This window comes from Peromyscus maniculatus, chromosome 16 (assembly GCF_049852395.1).
Source record: "Peromyscus maniculatus bairdii isolate BWxNUB_F1_BW_parent chromosome 16, HU_Pman_BW_mat_3.1, whole genome shotgun sequence".
NCBI lineage: Eukaryota > Metazoa > Chordata > Mammalia > Rodentia > Cricetidae > Peromyscus > Peromyscus maniculatus.
The window spans coordinates 22105656-22112673 of record NC_134867.1 but is presented as its reverse complement, the minus strand read 5'-3'; the positions used below and the strand labels follow the sequence as shown (position 1 = coordinate 22112673).

General features: G+C 41.3%; 1 pseudogene; it reads left to right on the top strand.

Annotated features, from left to right (window-relative positions):
• The first annotated feature begins 216 nt into the window (after nucleotides 1–216).
• On the top strand, nucleotides 217–684 carry LOC102923063 (tubulin alpha chain pseudogene; annotated as a pseudogene).
• Nucleotides 685–7018: the final 6334 nt, after the last annotated feature.

Genomic DNA, 7018 nt, shown 5'->3' with positions numbered 1-7018 from the left:
CTTGTATTGTCAATTGTGCAAAACAGAACACGAAAGGCAAAAACTAGGTGCCATGTCATCATCAGAATTATATACTTTAGAAGAGATGCTCTTAGGAAAAAAAAATAAAAAGGGCAACAACATTGCATTACTTACCTCGATGCTTAGCTGTCAGGAAAGGTAACTGGGACCTAGGACCTGGTGTCTGCTTCTGTCACCCTCACCTTCTAAGCTACCATGAGTCAGTGCATCTCTATCCATGTTGACCAGGTTGGTGTCCAGATTGGCAATGCCTGCTGGGAGTTCCACTGCCTGGAACATGACATCCAGCCTGATGACCAGATGCCAAGTGACGAGACCACTGAGGGAGGAGATGACTCCTTCAATACCTTCTTCAGAAAGACAGGCACTGGCAAGTATGTGCCCCAGGAAGTGTTTGTAGACCTGGAACCCACAGTTATTGATGAAGTTCACACTGGGACCTACCGCCAGCTCTTCCACCCTGAACTGCTCCTCACAGGCAAAGAAGATGCTGCCAGTAACTTTGTCTGTGGCTACTACACCATTCGAAAAAAGATCATTGACCTTGTCTTGGACCTAAATCACAAGCTGATCAGTGAGTGCATAGGTCTTGAGGGCTTCTTGGTTTCCCACAGCTTTGGCGGGGGAATTGGCTCTAGGTTCACCTCCCTGCTGAGGGAGTGACTCTGTTCTTTCTGTTGATTACAGAAAAAAGTCCATCCTCAGGAAGTAGAAAGGAAGACGAATGCTTATGCTCTGCTAGCTTTCTCCAGGACTGAAACTAAGGAAATGGTACCACCCACTTTTATTGTGGGACCTCCCTCCTCAATTAACTTAATAACTCACAGGCCTACGCAGAGGCTAAATAATCTCTTGCAGGTGTGCCTGGAGGTTTGCCTCTCAGGTGATTCTAGATTTTGTCAGGTTGACAATCAATATTAATAATCGCAATATCATAAAAGGAAAGGAAGAAACCTTGAGGATGAAGGTTGTTGTTATGGCTATTGCCTTGATAGATAGTCCCAAGGGATGTGTGTGTGTGTGTGTGTGTGTGTGTGTATGATCATCAAGTTCTATACCTTAAATATATTCATTTATGACTACCCAAACAGTATCAGTCATGGGTTCCATTCAAGGACATAGACATATCTAGAGAGATATATGATAGTCACATAGAGACAGATTATTTAAGTATATTTGTAAGTAATAAACATATATTTATTTCAATTGAAAATAAATTTTATACACAATATATTATGATCATGACTTCCCCTTCCTAGATCTGCCCACCTCTCCAATCATCCAATGCCACACTTTCTTTCTCTCTCTCTCTCTCTTTAGAAAGTAAATAAACAGGCAAATAAAAAAACCCAAACAAACTAGAATTTTAAAAAACAGAAGAAGCACAAGAAAAATACACACAAAAAACAAATCACAAAATCAGAAACCCTAATATACAATCAAAAGACCAGTAAGATTTAAAAAATGACACCGGGCAGTGGTGGCACACACCTTTAATCCCAGCACTCGAGAGGCAGAACTAGGAGAATTTCTGTGAGTTCGAGGCCAGCCTGGTCTACAGAGTGAGATCAGTACAGGCTCTAAAGCTACACAGAGAAACCTTGTCTCAAAAAACCAAAAAAAAAAAAAAAAAAAAAAAAAAAAAAAAAAAAAAAGATTTAAAAAAATGCCCAAACAAGGCAATATTAGACCAAAAAAAATTCTACAAAAGCACCACTGAATTTGTTTTGTGTTGGCCATCTACCACTGCCCAAGGGGGCTACAGTTAAGTGTGGTTTATATATCCAGCGAGACTCCATTGGAGAAAATGAATTTTTCCTTTGCAAGTAGGTGTCATTTGGAGATAGCTTCTTGGTTAGGCATGAGGTGCTCATGTCCAATTCCCCCTCTCAGCACTGGGACCCCCTCTGGCTTAGATGTGTGCAGGTCCTGTGCACGCTGCCACAGTCTCTGTGAGTTCATACATGCATCAGTCCTGCTGCATCCCGGAAGACACTGTTTCCTTAGCACCATCCATCCATCCCCTCTGGCTCTTACAATCTTTCTGTCTCTTCTTCAGCATAGCTTCCTGAGCTCTGAGGGGAGGGGCTTCTAAAGACAATCCATTTAGAACTGAAGGTTCCAAAGTCCCTCACTGTCTCTCTGCACATTGTTCAGTTGTGGTCTCTGTATTTGTTCCCATATACTGCAGGAAGAAGATTTTCTGATGATGGATAAGCAAGACATTGATCTACAGCAGAATATCATTAGAAGTCTTCTTTTTTTTGCCATGTTCCCTTAGCAGAACAATAATATTTGGTTTTCCCCAAAGCACATGGTATATCTAGACTCAGGTTTTTGTGGGGAAGAGATGGGTAAGGGAATAGATAGATGATGATGATGATGATGACGACGACGACGACGACGATGACGATGGTGGGAGACAGATGATAGATAGGTAGGCAGGTAGGTAGATGATAGATAGATAGATAGATAGATAGATAGATAGATAGATAGATAGATAGATAGATAAGCAAATTGTTAGCAATTGTTTGAGTGTAGTGTCAGACTGTTCATTCAACTATTCTCTGAAATATTTGGACTATTTGAAAATCTTCATGATCAAACAAAGTTGGGGAGAAGGAAGAGGAAAATATCCATGGCTATTGATGCTGCTAACATATTAATTCTCGCCTGTGCTTTTTCTGGGGTTTGCCTTGGGACTCTACTGTATCCGACCCATCTAGAAGACAGAGACGGTGGCTGGAGCCACAGAGATCTCATTCTGAGAGTCGTAGGCATCTCCTGGGAAAGACCTCATATCAGATAAGACGGAAATAATAACATTCTTTGTGAGAGTCTGCCAGAATCCAGTTACAACCTGCTCCCATTTTTCAGAGGGTTCTTGGGTGGAGAAGAGAGGAATGGGGAAATATTAGGTAGAAATATAGAAAGAGACAATAAGAAAGACAGAGACACAGGGTAGTTTCGGGGTGGGGGAAGGGACTGGATCAATACCCAGCCTCCCAGAGCTTTATTCAAAAGGGCTTTTTATAATATGCCAAGGGGAGAGGCAAAAGACTCCCCCTTCCAAGATCAAAGCACACCATACAACCAAGTGTAGACTCTTCAAAACACCTGGTAAACACGCCCCTGGCCAAATCATCCCATTATGCAGCCCTGCTGGATACAGCCAGCTCAGATTCTCTGACTTTGAGTAAGGTCTCACTAGGAAGCCTCTGTGGGCCACCACAATTCTTGAACTCAGAAAAACAACTCAGATGTGTAGAAAATATATTACTTTCTATGCCTTGCCTTTCATGAGCCTTCTATGTGACTAGTACCAAAGGAAAGACTAAAACCCAAGAGCTAAATTTAGTATAATGTCTTTCAAGTAAAGACTTGTTCTCTTTACAGTAAATATTTGGTTTGGGGGATTTTTATTCCCACCTCCATCTCTTCTTTTCTTCCTGGGTATCAACACATCAGAAGCAGTTCACACTATGGTTTGGCCACCAGCAAAGAGATTTTTAGGCTCCATGCTGGGCACCAAAGACCTGAGTATTCCATCCATGATATTTCTTATCTCATCTCACCATTGGCATCTCCCTGCTGTTCTTTAGTCGTTACTAGTCTCTCTGTGGGGTGGCTGAGCTACTGTTGGGCCATGCTGGCATCTGTCACTGAAAATACAGAAGTGCAAGCCACTGTGCTGGACGCACTCTGATGCCCTTCATCTTGGCCTGAGGCCTCTTCTTGGTCACCTGCTCCGTTTCTCTGTGTTTGTACTAGGAAGCTTAGCTGCTCTCTGTAAACTGATCTGCAGTATGAGATTGCGATGCTTCCCACAGAACCGGCTGCTGCTCACCTGGTTCCACGCTTATATGAGTGTCTTAGGGCAGGAACAATAAGTCGTCACAAGCCAGGTGGCTGAAACTGAAAGAAATGCATTCTCTCACAGTCCCGGAAGCGTGAAGTATGAAATCATCGTATGATACAATTAGCTCCTTCCGAAGTCTCCAAGGAAGACTCTCCTTGTGCTTTTTCCTCAGCTTCTAGTAGCTGCCAGCAACTCTTGATAGTCCTTGGATAAGGACCACCTAACTCCAGTTTCTGCTTGTACCTTCACACAGCATTCTTCCCTTTCTAGGAGTCCCTTTCTTTTACAAGGACCCTTGTCCATAATCTCCTCCCCAGGCAAAATACCAAGAGCTTGATCTTAATTCTGTCTGCGAAGACCCTTATTCCAAGTACTGCCACATTCTGAAGTTCCACTGGACATATCATCTTCAGGAGAATGCAAATGAATCCACTATCACTTTGAATTCAGAGCATCTCTAGTTTTAGTATCTTCTGAGACTATGCAGGAGAGAGAAGAAGCTATTATACCCAAACTGCTCTGGATCCCTCTGTGGGTTTCTGTGGTCTCTGTGTACCTTTCCAGATGTCAACCCGAGAGGGCTAGGAAATGCTAACTCCTGTCTCACTGCTCATAGGATCAAAGCCAAAAATAAGATAAAGCCTAGTGAGCATTTCAGTAAGCACCCAATAAATAGTCTCCATCATGATAATGCTAATTACCTTTGTGCTGTGGTAATTATGTAAAATGAAAACCTACTAATAAAACTATCTTACATGATACATCAAAAATGATCACTCTCAAGTTATCAACAAACGTAATATTTCCAGTTGTGTAGACCTACTGTTGATTCTCATAAATACTAAGTATGACTGGAATAAAGTTATAAGATATAAAAATCTTAGAGTTTTTCATAGAAACAAATATCACAGTGGAAATCTGTTACTGAACATCTGCATACTGTCTTCTGAACCCGGCATCCTAGGAATTAAACAGGAACAAGAGGAATTCTTCCAGAAATGTGATAGTGTTCTGTCATTGGTGGGTTTTTTTTTTCTTTTTTTTTCTTTTTTTGTAAGACCTAGTGGCTGATGTTGTTTCCTAGGAAACAGGTTGACATTTACCTTTTTGACCTTTAGAAAAAAAGAAAGAAATCTCTACCGAAGGCTCTTCCAACCTCATTCTAGGTTCTTGCTGGTTGCTGGTGTGAGCTTATTTCTTACAGCCGCTGTTGATAGACTTTCTATAGATAGTCACACATGCATAAACAGCCACTGAGGGTCTACCATGCTCTGGGTCCTGAGAAGAATTAGACATTCACTATGATCCTTGACATCATCCCATTCAGTCATCTCTGAGAAATGATCCTTGCCCATCCCATAACACATATACCTTCATGCCCAGTATTTCTCAACACCATATCTGCACCAGGCTTACAGGAATGGGGATTATTCTGCTGTATGGTACTCTGAGACCATAGGTTTACTACGTACTCTTTGGTAACACTCTGTAACCAAAACAAGGATCCTCTTCTGTTCTTAGATTCCACAGTCATGTATCAGGTCCCTCTGCCTCCTCCTCCCCTCCATGTCCTCATTAAATACTTTACTAAAAGTGTTCAGAAAGGAAATTTCCAAGTGGCCATGAATGGGCCCACTTTCCTCATATTCTGTGGCTCTATTTGATACAAATCCTGAAAGTCCTCTCTATGAAGCCACTATACTCAGAAAGATGATGTATGGAGGATGAGGATGGCTTGGGGGCCAGATATAGAAGGGGTGCGTATCACTGTTGCTAGTATTCCATAGATTTCCTTAGTTATAGTCTCATATGACTACAAAGAAGTCTGGAAAGGGTCATCTGGCTATGCTTCCGAGAGAAAATGCCTTTTGGCAAACATCACAGCAGACCTTGCTGGGCAGCAAGTCCTTACCCTCCAATTTAGTCAAACTGGGTTGTTCTTCTCCCCTATCCCTAGGGTTAGAAATCTAGAAGACAAAAAGCCCAGATAAGAACCTTTGCTCTCCGCTCTCCACCTCTTTTTCTTCAAGCAAGAAACACATAGTAGCTTCCCGGGCTGGCTTTGATATACTGTCCCGCTGTGCACCTCAGTTACACTGTGCAATGTGCTTTGTAGAAAGGTAGGCTATTCTAGGATCATATAGGGCCCTATAAATTTTAACATGAAAATGAAGAAGAGACGGTATGATTGAGGTGGGTGATACATAGAAAGTATTAGGATGTCAAAGCAGTAGGCCCATGGACAACAGAAGAACAGCAAGTCTGAAAAGACTCTTGACTAATGTGAGCCACTTTTTTATGATTTATACCACATCATCTAATTAACCTGACACTGAGTAATGTCAAACTATTCATTTTATTAAGGAGGCGTTCTCATTAACAATCTCTACTCTATATGTGCCTGGCAGATGGTAGGATTTCCCCCATTCGCTGGATTCGCCACTTTTAAAATACACAACATGGAAAAATAGCAGCAGCTGAGATATAGTGTCGTCATAGTTTCTTTTACAAATACATGGGCAGCCCCAACTAACAACCTAAAATTATTTGTCAAAGGTTCACATATGCCAGTGTTGACCACTATAGGTAGTTTTAGGAAAATAAAAACCTTTATAAACCAATGTTCTTTCCCTTTTAAATTTAGTTACTGAAGAATTATTATCAACCACTTGCCATTTGTTATTTTTTTCAACTGAATGGGTCCTAGCCCAAGGGTTGAATAAGGAAACAGAAAAAAAAAGTCCCATAAGATGGAGACAAGCTTGTGGGGGGCAGGGTGAGGATGGAAACAAATTTGCAGAGTGGGGGAGGGGGGATTAGGCCAGTTGTTAAGAGTCAGTGTCTTGAAATATTGAAGCAAGACATGGTGATACATAAAGAAAAATCAGGTTGGAAAGAGGAGGAGAAAGATAAAGGAGAAAAAAGGAACCTGAATGTGTGAACTACTCCTGAATTTGTGCAGAGAAGTCATACACATGCCTTGATTCTGTAGATTACAAAACATTCCAAACCAGCTTTCAGAATATGAAAAAAAAATGGGAACTTCAATAGAAAACACTGTTGGCTAAGTAGCCTAATAAATAAATACAATGAAACTTTTTCTAATTTGTAGTGGGTGTCCATATATGTATGTGCATA